Source organism: Scleropages formosus, chromosome 12 (genome assembly GCF_900964775.1).
Source record: "Scleropages formosus chromosome 12, fSclFor1.1, whole genome shotgun sequence".
Classification (NCBI taxonomy): domain Eukaryota; kingdom Metazoa; phylum Chordata; class Actinopteri; order Osteoglossiformes; family Osteoglossidae; genus Scleropages; species Scleropages formosus.
This window is the reverse complement of record NC_041817.1, coordinates 26,004,920-26,018,888: the sequence shown is the minus strand read 5'-3', so window position 1 is coordinate 26,018,888 and position 13,969 is coordinate 26,004,920. Positions and strand designations below refer to the sequence as shown.

The window sequence follows — 13,969 nt, the reverse complement described above, 5'->3', positions numbered from 1 at the left end:
CACCCAAGGCTCCGCGCGGCGTACGGGAAACGTCACCAGATTTCGCCGAGTAAAAGTGCACAAAAAAAATTAATTCTTTTAATCCAATTTCTGTCTAGACTTCTGAGCGCGGCATGAAATGAGTGAGGAGGGCGATTCACCGCGCGCTCGCTGGAAGCGCTCAGGAAAGGCGGTCGCACTTTTCGCCCCCATTGTTTTCGGCTCGCTTTACCTCGCGCATTGTGTCCGGCGCTCTCCAAAGGACGCCTGGCTCGCTGCCTTTTCCTCTATTGAGGCAAACAAACAGCCAGATCTGGTCAAAGACTTAAAACCCGGCGAGCCGAAACAAGAATAAGACGTGTGGAAATGCACAATCCGGTTGGCAACCCTCCCTGGTCGAGGGGTACGGTGGGGGGGTCGGGGGGGGGGGGTGGTGTACAATGATGCGGTGCAAATGATTCCCACTCATGTTTGACAAATGTCGTTCGACATTGGCAAATCTACCCCCCACCCCTAGAAGACGGAGGCGGCAGGGCGGGTCCTCCGGATTCGGCCAGTTGGCAACCCCTATCTCCACCCAGCCGGGAGCATCGCGGGACTTGTCAGGCGCCCTCTTGAGCCACCGTGTCCCAAAGTGCTGCCCCCCGGCGGCCGCATCTCCCCATTCAAACCGGCGGCACAAAGCCCGCTTGGCACCTCCGTGGGGTTTCGACTTCGGGGTCCGTGGCGACAAAGAGGGACACGGTCCTCTTGCAGAACGTGTCCGAAATGAAGACGTGGGAAAGCCCTGGAAAAAGCTGGAAGGTGTTTGTGTTTCTCCTCTGAGACAAGTTTGCAAAGGCATGAGTAAATAAGTGTATCAAGGAGGTCGTCGGTTTCACCGGAACGTCTGACGACCGGGACCCGTGCCTCTCCGAAGGGCAGCGAGGAGAGCGAGACTCACCGCAGCAACAGAGCACCTGCTGTTTTGGTGTTTCATCTGCTCGGGGGAAACGGCGACTCAACCCGGGGGGAGGGGAATCGACGAGAGCCCCAGGAAGTGAGGTGATCCGTTCGATGGCGAGCGGGAAGGACAGGTCTACTGCGGGAGACACACGGTGACCAAGACCCACGTTACCAGTCCCATTTATCGGTATCTGATGTGACACTTTTCTCCAAATTGAATGAGAGCGTTAAGCTACTTACAGTGATTTACCCATTTGTACAGTGGGGTCATTTTTACCGTATCGGTTCAGGGTAAGTATTTTGATCATGGGTGCGACAGCAGGAGGTGGGATTCACACCCGGATCCTTTGAGGGTTAAGTGACCAAGCACCATGCTTCATCTGGCCTCAAGAAGGCCCTCACCCGCTCGGTCTCGTCCTCAAACCCGTGCATCTTCCCGGTGGAGGGTTCCAGTGAAAGGCGGCAGGGAGTCCAGCAACGATGAGCCGCGTTCCGTCCCGGTGTCTGCGGTGACGCTTAGGACAGCAGATGGTTTCCCCATCTTTACCATGGATTGCTTACCGTTAACCATGGTAAAAAGAGGACAGGATTGCAGAATGGCATCATTTCACCTCCTCTGTCCGGTAGCGAAGTCTAGCGATTAGAGCTGTGATTAGAGGCATCGTTTTCCGTTCGAAAGGACCCGGGTTTGAATCCCCCCTGCATTTTAGCACCACTGAGCAAGGGACTTACCCTGAACTGATGCTGTAAAAATTACCCTGCTGTATAACAGGGTAAATAATTATAAGTTATGCTGGTCAGCCGATGTGTCGGTCCCACGAATAAACGTAACTGAAAGATTTGTCCAAAAGGTTAAGGGTTCGAGGAAGTCAGTGCAAAGGCTTCCCGACGCTAATCTGACAGTAGCACATCGGACCCATGTGGTTTTACCCTGCAAACGACTGTTTACAGTGTTTCACCCTCACAACGCTCCAACAACGTTTCATGTGGGATGACACAAAAAAGTGTTACAGTGTGTTACGTGGGGATACATATTGACCGCAGGTCTGTGACTTAACCATTACTGTGTTGTTACCATAGTTACAATTGTGCAGATAAACATGTTTATTGCTTCTCTAGATCAATAGTGAATCCAACACAGTTTTCATTACAACATAATTATACACATTTTTTTATTACCACAAATTATTTTAAAAAACCGATGACTTATAAATTAAGAAATGTATGAATTCTGGGGAAAAGTTCTTTTTTAACATTTATAGCCAGAACTGGTGTACAGTCACAGTCAGAGTCTGTGTTTGTTGTTACTTCACACATGTTGCTTAAGTGGAAATTTGGAAATCAACCCCCCCATCCCACCCCCGGGTGTCCTCTACTGTACTTTGAGTTAAACAGAAACGCTATTTTGGATCGTGTTACCATGCTAATAAAATTAAGCAGACATCCCATGTGTCAGCTTATAAATCAGCGCAGTCCACTGGGTCGAACCTCCGCACTGGGGTTTGTTCACGACCCGCTTGTCCTCTCGGGTTTTTTCAGGCCCCAGTCCAGAGCCACTCGGAAAGTTCTGTGGTTTCACCCCAGGAGCAAACAGCCCCCGCGCTTCGCTCATACGGGTCGAACCTGCGTCCCGCTGTTGTCGACCCGCTGGACTCGAACCCTCGATGACGGGTCACGCGCACCAAAAACAAGACACGGATGGACTGGGAAGACCCTGGAAACGCGAAAAGGAAACAATGAAGAGCAAGAACAGCAATGAAAATGTTCAGCTAAGGTATTTATTGCTTTACCTAATACTTTGCTCCACAAAGAAATATGAATATTAATTAATTTAGGTGACATGTTTGCCAAAGGCTCCATACAATATTGGACACACTCCACCATACCACTGACGAATATTTGGCTATTTATACATTGGAGCAACGTAACACACACACACACACACACACACACACACACACACACACACACATTAAAGACAAGTTGCAGTCAGTAATTCACCTGAAACATGTCTTTAGACAGTGGGATGAATTATTATTATTGTTATTTAGCTGATGTCTTTGTCCTAAGTGACTTTATGTACATACACCATTTATACAGTGAAGCAGTGTAACACACACAGGGCAATTCAGTGTCAACAGTTAGCACATCTTGAGACTGTGGGAGGAAACCAGAGCGCCTGGAGGTAACCCACAGATGCTCCATGCAGACTGAGCAGGACTCGAACCCATATCCGATCGCTCGACCGAGGAGCTGTTGGCCGTGCCACCACACACACGGCGCGCCACTCGCCGACGGAGCTCTGCGATGCAGGGCAGCTCTGGAAAAGGTCTTTGTCCCGCAGCTGTGTCTCCCGTCACACCGTTTTACCGCGACTCCGGGGAATTGTCCTGGACGTTGACCAGTTGTCTCTAAGCGGAACGTCTGCTGTTGTGTCGCCATCCTCCGCAAGGTAGGACTGCAGAGAGGGTGATGTCAAGAGCCTCCGGCACCGCGATCGAGGCACGCGGGCAAGGAGGGAGCGCTCCGCAAAGTGCCGGCGACAGATGCGTCTCCGCACGGCGCGGCACCCCGTGTCCCTGTCACCTCTTGTGTCGTCTCGGGCCGCCATGTAGGAGCCCCGCAATCGGCCGCGGTCCCCGGAAGGGCCACCGACCCGGACCCGTGGTGTCGACCGGCAACCAGCCTGCGGGGCTCCCTGACAGCCGCAGCACGGCCAGATGAGCCGCTGCCTACCCTACTACACTGCAGTGTAAAAACAGTGTAGATGTCACAGCGTAATAAAGTGAATGTTACTTTTATTCACTTATCTGACACTTTACTCCAAAGCGACTTACAACGCCAAATGCTTACACCAATTCACCCATTTTTATAGCTGGGTATTTTCATTATTATTATTATTATTATTATTATTATGCAATTAATATCACTGTTTTTTTCACATTTTTTCATTTTGTAGATGTGTTTGCGACTTTAAATATTTTACCCTCTGTAAAATTTTTGCTGTATCGGGGTAAGGGATTTGAACCAAGAACCTATCTTAGAACTTCAGAGCTCTAACCACTGCGCCACCTGCTGGCCCAAAAACATGCATTAGCGATTCTTATAGTGGCTCTTTATGGCGAAGTAGGGGCAGCAGGTAGCACTGGGGTTAAAGCTTCTCTCAGGAGAAGTGTTTCTTTCGATGGAACTTTGAAGGCCCCACAGCGTGTGTCCTGTGGCCCCGGGTTCCAGCTCACACACACGCTGGCGTTTCCTCTCGAAATCCGAGTCCGTTAAGACGTGGAAAACAGCCGATTGCGGGGGTCTCCGACACACCGCGCCCCCCGTGGGACCCCACCGACAGCAGGAGCGGTAAATACCGGTGTGACGTTCGGCTCCCTGCCAACGTTTGTGGGCGAAATATGAGATTTAGGGAAGGCGCTCATACGGTAACACTTAGAAAAAGCCAAAGTTCCAGCGGTACGAATGGTGGTGAGCGGGAGGGAGGGAGGGAGGCGGGAGGCCGGAGGCTGGCGGTGCGGTGCGGTACAGCGCGGTGAGATGGCACGGGCACTTGGCTCCCTCTAGTGTTCGCTTTGGCCATCGGCTATCGGCACAACCGCCCTCTCGCCAAATCCGCGCGCGCCGCAACGTTCACGTGTCGGGTATGTTTTTGTTGACAAACAACAAGATGAACCACGAGGTGTTCGAATCCCAGACGGGCTCGGAGGCCCTCGGGAGCGTTTCGCCGCCCGTCTCGCGCGGCTTCTGCTCACGTTCGCTCAGGTTGTGACCTCAGAAGGTCGAGCGGCGCCGCCGGAGACCTTCGCTCCAGGCAAGGCTTCGTTAGGTGGACGATTCCCATAATTCCTGCGTTTCGCAGCTCGGTTCTGACTCTCGGGGCCGTGCGTTTAACCCCGAGTCGAGCGCACGCTTCCGACGGCGGAGGAACCGCCGTGAGGAAGGAGCTCCGACGAGAGCGGCTCCGAGCACACGGAGGACGCGGAAGCGAAGGCCGGCGGAAGCGTTCGGTCAAATAGCACTTTTTAGACGGAAAAGGGCTTTTTGAAAGCGCTCGATGGTCACATCGCGTGTGCGACAAGAGAACGGTTCCGACAAAAACGACTCTGCGGTTCTTTTCCGCCGAGAACCGAAACGCAAAGAGTAGCATGAGTGTCGAAATGAAACCGTGAAAACGTTGAAATATGGGCCCTTATCCGTAAAACGCGTAGAACGAGTGAAAGACTGTGAAAAAGAGCTTAATTGAACGTAGCGGCGCAAACGCGTCCGTCGTCAACGACCGCTTGTCCCGAGCCGGAACCTAACCCAGCAACGCAGGGCACGAGGCCGGAGGGGACGGACGCAGGAGGGGATGCCAGTCTATCGCGAGGCACCGCAAGCAGGACTCGCACCTAAGACCCACCACACAGGAGGAATCAGCGAAACTGCTACGCCACCACAAATGCAGTGTATTATTATTATTATTATTATTATTAATCGGTGAAATACCTCGATTAAGAGCCATAACAGAGAGTGAGTGACAGGGACCGCAGTGCGATACAGTGTACTCTACAGAGTACGGTGTTTATGGTTTAGTTTATTAAGGAAATCATCATGGCCTTGTACACACACACACACACACACACACACACACACACACTGGGACCATAAGTAACAGGCCTTTGCATCTGAATATACTTTTATATGCAGATGTGACCGGGGGGGCAGCGCGGTGGGTTTGGCCTGTTCCTGCTCTCTGGTTGGTCTGGGGTTCGAGTCCCACTCGGGATGCCTTGCGACGGACTGGCGTCCCATCCTGGGCGTGTCCCTTCCCCCTTCCCCCTCCGCAACCCCAGTCGGGACAAGCACTTTCTGCGTGTGTGTGATATGAAGGGAAGAGCCGCACTGGGAAGGGGCTCGAGAGGAACCGTGTCTCTCTACACACATGACACAAGACCCCCTGCGGTCCCGCTCCGGTCACAAGAGGGACTGCAATTCATCACCCGTGTGTTAAATTCCCCTTGACTGAAGTGCACGGTGTGTGTATGCGAGAGACACACTAATGCTCCTTAGTGCCTCCAAGAGGGATCTGCCGGTAACCGAGCGCGAGAGGTTCTCAAACCCGGTCAAGTGGAGTTCCTGCACTGACCTCTATGCAGCACCTCAGACTGGCAGTCCCTCATAGCATCAGCGCGTGGCCATTGGGGTGAGGAGTGTGTAACGGCTGGGACCCCCACCCCACCCCATCCCACCCCGGGTCACCGCCAAGACATGACTCCGCCCCCCGGTGGCAAGCGAAACAAACTGACCAGCGTGGCAACTGTTTGTTCGTTTGTGGCCGTGGCCATGTGCACCACTGCGTCGGTAGGACCGAGTGACCCCCCCCACCCCGAGCGTCCCGCAAATTCAAACCCTCTGCGGCAATACTGAGAAATTATTATTTTTTCCTGACGGAGAAACAAATGGACTTTCTCTGTCTTTCCTTTAGTCCATAACTTAGTGTCATTGTGGCATCGAAGGAAACGTGCAAGAGATCATTTTTTCGCCTCTTTTGACTGATGATATTGTAATAAAATGTCACGCCGGAGACTTTAGATGGAAAACATAATTGGGCGCATTAGTCTGTCTGAGCATCATAACATCACGGATGCGTCGGTTTCTCGGAGCTCATCTGGAAATCCATACATCAGCGGCGGCGCGTTGCCGTGGGAACGGCACCCGTTTCTTACTCGGCCTCAACTAACGTGACGCTCACACTGATGACGCCGTGACTGGTGTCGAACAGGAACGTCTGAAACACTCTTATGAACGTCTTAAAATGCACAACTACAGAAGTTTCCGTCGTTTCTACACCTTGTTTCCATTTGGTTACCGTGGTACTGCACTCTTCTGCTTAGACAGACAACTGGGACGGGGAGTCTGTGAGAGAGAGAGAGATGGTTCTGCGATGGACCCTGCCATGTGTTTGCATCTGGGATAGAGTTTGGATCACTGTAACTCTGCCTAGACAAGTAGTTAGAGCTTCTGTCTTTGGCCCCAAAGGTTACAGGTTTGAACCTCATCACCAGCTGCAGTACCCTTAAACAGCCTCCTAACCCTTTGGAGAAAAGCACCAGCTAAAGGTCAACATATGAGCACTACAGGTACATTGTTTAGGGTAAGTACCTTCATCAAGAGTACTAGAGCTGACGGTGAGATTTGAACCTGTGACCTTTCTGGTCCAAAGGCAGCAGCTATAACCCCTACCGGCTGCTCCCACTTTCTCAAAATCAACTTGCAGCGTGAGGTGTGTATACTGTGCTACCTAAAGTGATTTACCCATTCAGACACCAGGGTAATTTTTACTGCATCAGTTCAGGCTGAGTACCTTGGTCAAGGGTACTACTGCAAGAAGTGGGATTCAAACCCAGGTTCTCTGAGTACAAAGTGGACACTTGAACCACTTTGCCACCTGCTGCCCAACTAGGTCTATTGATTCAGCTGATGTCTTTGTCCAACCAGACTCTCAAAAGCAGCTGGGCAACTTCTACCATGGTAATTCAGAGTAACTCAGGGGTATTGCAGCAGGAGGTGGGCTCTGAACCAAGACCCTTCAGGTGCACAAAAGACACTTTAACCACTGCACCGCATGGCTGTGGCTGGAAGCGCGAGGCCTTGAGAGCGTGCCTTTCCGGCACAAATGTGTTGCAGGATACACGGAGGCGACTGCAGATGTGGGAGGAAACCCTGAGCGGGGGGGACATTCCCACCGCGGTGCATCGGCGACTAGTTCTGTACCCGCCCCCCACAACATGATTCATGAAAGAGCAGCGTACGGCTAATTGTCCAAATTAATTTGCATAAACGACGAAGCAAGAGAAGAGAATTACATCTGCATTTGTGCGGCACGGGTTCGACGGCAGCGGCGGTGCGTCCGCAGCCAGCGGCTCCACGGCGCCCCCCCTTGGCTAGAACTCTAATGAACACACGTTTTATTTAGTCATTTATTGGCGTGGGAAGGATGGAGACTGAAAAAAGAGTTAGGGTAAAGCTGGTGGGAGACCGAGCCGATGGTTCGAGGTTTTCGTACCTGAAAAGGGTTCAAAGGGGTTGGGGGGGCGAAGGGATACAGTCATCGTTAATCTCCATGGTAACACAATACCCGCAATTAGAGTGGACCGAGCTCAGGCACGGCGATCCGATCCGTCATCGCGTGACCTTGCGTGCCCCCCCGTGACAGTGACGCACGGGGGAACAGGAAGAGGAAGCAGCAGGTGCAGGGAATGCTGGGATGTATTGTGACAAGTCCCACTGCAGCATTCATACGTGCGGTCATGCTGGCTGTGAGAAATGTTCCCGCCGCGGTTTTAACACGGTGAGCCGCAGCAAGACAGCAGGTTGGAGAAGAGCCTCATTTTCTAGGCAGCACCGTCATACACTGATTTACAGTGTTTGTTCCCTAAGCTACTTACACTGTCACTTTTACTGCATCAGTTCAGGGTAAATACTTTGGCTGAGGGTACTACAGCAGGAGGTGGGATTTGACCCAAAAACCTTTGACTACAAGGTAACGGCACTAACCGCTATACCACCTGCTGTCCTGAAAACACACATCAGAGATTCTAATAGTGTCTCTTTACAGTGAAGAAGGGACAGCAGGTGGTACTGGGGTGGAAGCTTCTCTTTTGGGCTTGAAGGGGTGAGGTTCAAATCCCACTTCCTGCTGTAGTACAATTGGTCCAGGCACTTACCGTAAGCTGAAATGGTAAAAAATTACCCTGCTGTATAAGCAGGAATGTCGTCCAAACGTGTGTATTTCAGTAGCTGGTAGTGTGGTGTTTAGAGCAGCTGCCTTTGACCCCCAAAGGTTGCAGGTTCAAATTCCTCCTTGACCTGTAGTGTCCTTGAACAAGGTGATTGACACCAAGTTCTTCCCCTGAAATTACGATGCTTGATGTTGTAATTGGTAAAGGTGTTTAACCTAATTTATAGATTGATAAGTATATTAATTAGTGAGTAATGGCAAGTATCAAATATTATATAGTTTCTATGACATTTCTGTATTATATTTCTGTATTATATAAATTATATAAAAATAATACACGCACACACACATTTTCAGAACCGCTTGTCCCATACGGGGTCACGGAGCCTACCCAGCAACACAGGGCGTAAGGCTGGAGAGAGGGAGGGGACACACCCAGGACGGGACGCCAGTCCGTCGCAAGGCACCCCAAGCGGGACTCGAACCCCAGACCCACCAGAGAGCAGGACCCGGTCCAACCCACTGCGCCACTGCGCCCCCCTGTAATAATTATATAATTTATGTAATATAAAGCACACTATAATACGAAATGTGAACTATTATCATCGTTACTGTTATTATTAATATTATTATTATATAATATGTAAATCTGGGGGTTTCAACTCAGTTTGTGAATGAAACTCAGTGGCCTGCAGTTTTAGTTTATTCTTGAAAAAAGGATAAATATTAACAAGTGAACAGAAGATGTAAAACCACGAAACAAACATGCCCGCTCCCCCGTTTCTTTTTCTTCTGAGCACGTGCACCACCCTGAAATAAATTCCGTCGCTGAACGGCGCAAACCCACAACACGCCGAACGGACCACGCGGCCGCGTCCCACAACGCATCCCTACGACAACGATTACGGGATCCGGTTGGGCTGCTGTACCAAAATCCTCGGGTGAGTTTCGCCGTCTCGCCCCCGACGCCAACCCTCCCGCCCCCCCGGCGCACGTCTCCCAATTAGCTACTCAAGCGATAACGTGTTCATCCATCAGCCTTAAAAGTTTTCTGTGACATCAAATTGGATTATGAGGTCAGGCCGCCATGAGCCCATTAATTGCGATAATGAAGTGGCGCAGTGATTGATCGCCGCTCCGCCGATCTGCCCTTCGTTCCCTCGCAAACGGCTCCTCTGGCTGCGGACCATGTCTGCCGCAACATCTCATTTAACCAGGTCTTAATAAACACGATGGGGGGCGAGGGGGAGGGGGGGGACCACCCGGGCATCTGGTTCACGCTCTTTCTGCTCTGGTTTCATTTCGCACCAACAGCTTCAGTAACCGACATCGGTGCAGGTGCTTCCATTTACCTGTCAGGTAATGAGGAGTGTTTTTCACACACTCCGCACCACACACACACACACACACACACACACACACACACACACACACACGCTGACAGTGATGAGCACATTGAGGACAGTGTCAGATGTTATCATTTGTCTGTTACTATTCATCATAAACTTTATTGATCATGTGCTCAGGAAAGGCGGAGGAAAAAGAAGAGGACGAACAGCAGCCGGAGGGATGGACGTCACAGGGACAGTGGACGCATCTCTACGGTGCTGAGAAATGTTGGACAGAACTTTCCGGAAGGACGTTTTCTATGTGGTCAACAGGAGTTGATATCTGTTCAACAACACTCCACAGTTATCAGCCACCCCTCCCCCCCCCACACACACATTCCATAACAGTCAGACACTGTAGCTATGATAGCTATGATAAATGTAAAAACTGATAGATAGATAGATAGATAGATAGATAGATAGATAGATAGATAGGGACAGAAGTGTTTACAACAGGCATCAAGTTTGGGCCTCATCATGTTCTTCTGTCCCTCACAGCTGCTGAATCCCTCCCACACCACCATAAAGTTTGCTGACGATACCACCATTGTGGGTCTGATCACCAACAACGATGAGACGGCCTACAGAGAGGAGGTGATGCTCCTGGCAGAGTGGTCCTGGACCTGTCTTTCAATGTCAGTAAAACTAAGGAGCTGGTGACTGACTTCAGGAAACAGGATACGGTTCAGGCACCCATCTACGTAGGAGGGGACATGGAAGAGAGGGTCAACAGCTTCAAATTCCTCGGGGTCACCCTCACTGTCAAACTCACATGGACTGAGCACGCAGCATCGACCATCAAAAAGGCCCATCAACATCTCCACTTCCTCAGGCATCTGAAGAAAGCCCGGATGACCACTACAGTTCTCACCACTTTCTACAGGTGTGCTGCGGAGTCCGTCCTCACGGGGCGTATTGCATCCTGGGGTGGCAGCTGCTCCATACAGGACAAGAAAGCCCTACAGAGGGTGGTCAAAACGGCTCAGGGAATCACGGGCACGCGGCTACCAGCGGTCGAGGACACCTACGCCACACGCTGCCTCAGAAAGAGGATGCGCATCGTGAAAGATTACGGTCACCCCGCACGGGCACTTTTCTCTTCTCTGCCATCTGCAAATGGCTGAGGCCTATTCGAACCCGCACTGCTAGGTACAGGAACCGCTTTTACCCCACTGCTGTAAGAGTATACAACACTCACCAATGTGCCACCTTTAGTAACTAGAGTTGGACTGCTCCTCCCAAGCACATTGGTAAATTACACTGCCACTTTAAGCATTCTCATTCTCATGATTCTCTCATTCTGAGTTCTCTGGCTGTCAACTGGTATTACTGTTATTACTGTTACCATTATTTATTGCTATTACTGTTGCACTACTCACTGTCATTGTTTTGTTTGTGCGGTATTTCTATTGTCTCTGTCCTTGTCCATAGTCTGTGGAGAAGCATTCAGGAAGATTTTCATGATACATGTACGTGGTACTTGTACCTATGACAATAAACTTGAACTAAGGAACTAACGAACTAACATTTAAGAAGGGTCTCAAACCCATCCCTTCGAGAGCTACTTCTCTGCTGATGTCCTGACAGCTCCATAAATGAGTCCAACGCCATCTGCTATGATTATCTGCGTATTTGCCATTTCAGTATCGTTCCTACAGGAGCTACTGCTGGAGGGATGTGAACCAACAACATGGCGGTATCAGACAGGCTGTGTGTCCATGATCCTGCTTCTGTGTCTGGAGCTCTTCATCTGTTCTTGATGCACTTTGTTTACTCTGATTTGTCTGTCCCTTTGGAGAAAAGTGTTTGCTATATGAACTCAGCTCACTGTACTGTGATTTACCCACAGCAGACAAACCGGCTACAGAACAGCTCCGTGAGTGAGACCCCCCCCCACACCCCCACCCCCACCCCCACCCTCACCCCTAGGAGTCACCTGTGGTTCTCGGTTTCTAACCTTCTAATTTACTAATTCAATTTCACGCCCCCGCCGCTGCCCTCGAAAGCCATGCGTGGCTTATATCATGAGCCAATGAGAACGGCGATAACGGGAGCGGCTTCGCCCTGCGGTTGCGTTCGCGTCGATCGAGCGGCGCTTCGTGGGGGGGGCCGTTCAATCAATCTAAATCTAAGTGTAATAACTCCCTAATCAGGTAGCAGCAAAAATAATAGGTTGTCATGCATGAGGAGAAATAGGCAATCATGGGCTGCTTTCGTTAATTAGGCCGAGCGAAGCGGAGGGGCCGCGCCGGGCCGAGGGACGCATTCATCACGGGCAGGGTGGCAAACGGGGGGCAGAACCTGCAGCCGGTGGGGGGGGGCCTCCAAACTTCAACTGGGCTTTTTAAAGTGGGGGTGAGTGTCGAGTACCAGCCCGGGGGAGGGGGCGTCTACGTTCTTCATGTGTTTTTCCGCATCTCATGTATGATTGCGCCATATGTACACCCTTCCAGGTGACTTAAGCTGATTAACCCATCTATACAGCAGGGTTTATATACTGTGTCAGTTCACAGAAATGGGATTTGACCCAAGAACACTTCATTACAAGGTGACACATCTAACCAGTACGCCACCTGCTGGTCCAAATCACATATTAGGCATTCTAGTAGAGGGTCTGTATGGTGAAGTAGGAGCAGCAACTGGCATTTGGATTAAAGCTTCTTTTTTGGGCCTGAAGGACTGAGGTTCAAATCCCATTTCCTGCTGTAGCACAGTTGGTCAAGGCACTTACCCAGAACTGAAACAGTAAAAGTTAACCTGTTGTATTAATAGGAAAGTCATCCACAGTGGAGCTCCTGAACTGCCCGCTTGGCAGGCAATGGTAGGACAAACAAGCTGAATCGTTGTAAGAACAGCGTCCCCTCAGGGCTCCCCGTCTGTGGGGTCTCGGCCTCCCTCCACCTCGGCCGCGCAGTAGGTAGGTGTGCCATCGCTGCACAAGGGGGTCTGGCCTTTATGTCTAGCATAACAGTTAGATCTGCTGCCTTCATGTCCACAGATCATAGGTTCAAAGCCCACTTACTGTCATGGCCTTGAGTGTGGTACTTACCTTAAAAGTACTCTAGTGAGCACGACCCAGATGTGTGACCCCTGTAAGACGCTTCGGAGGGAAGAATCGGCCGAACGAGCGCCGCGGATGGAACGGGCAGCTCACACCCTGACCACGGCTTCCTGGTGAAGAGCGAAGAACCATCGAACTGTTTCCTCACCGACTTTCGTACTCCTCGTTCCAAGCGGGCGATTTCTGGGGAACCATGGCGAAGGGCTCTCTGTCTCTAGCGCCCTCTAGTGGCACCTCAATCTGCCCCCTTCAGCAACTGATGTCCTGTTGAAGAACAGAGTAACACAATAACAGGCTACACAATGGAGTGTCGGCTGTGATTTCGGGGAGATATGCAAATATCCACAGATCTGTATCGATTAAAATATTTATGAGTGCTCATAAAAAGTTTCAAGTATTAAAGCCATAAAACATCTAGATAACACGATGAAGATCCGTTTTTTTTTTTATTCTAAGGAGTTTTAGTTTCCCTGATCTTGTTTTCCAGCATGACACACAGGGCAAGTAAAGCTTGTGAATTCTCAAATTATTAAATATGAATGATAAAGCATGAAAGTTGCCCTTCATGACATACGGCACAGCGACACCTGCGAAGACCTTCAGTTTCTCCAAGACCTCAGACTCTTAGAAATTATTATTGACCATTAATCTTCTGACATCTTTGTCCAAGGCTATTTAAAAATGTTATTATCAGCTTTGCATTGATCTACATATTTATACAGCAGGGTAATTTTACTGCATCAACTCAGTGTAAGCTCAGCGTACCTTGATCAAAGGTACTATAGCAGGTGGGGGATTTGAACCCACAACATTGTTGGCAACAAGGCAACAACACTAACTACTTCATCATGCGCAACCCCAGGGAGTAAA

The 13,969-nt window shown here is 50.4% G+C and overlaps 1 long non-coding RNA gene across 1 annotated transcript; it reads left to right on the top strand.

Annotated features, from left to right (window-relative positions):
* Window positions 1-9,938: 9,938 nt before the first annotated feature.
* On the top strand, window positions 9,939-10,560 carry LOC108929353 (uncharacterized). The gene is made up of 3 exons (XR_003798031.1): window positions 9,939-10,009; window positions 10,177-10,254; window positions 10,537-10,560. It is a non-coding gene; the product is annotated as an uncharacterized LOC108929353 (long non-coding RNA).
* The last annotated feature ends 3,409 nt before the right edge of the window (window positions 10,561-13,969 follow it).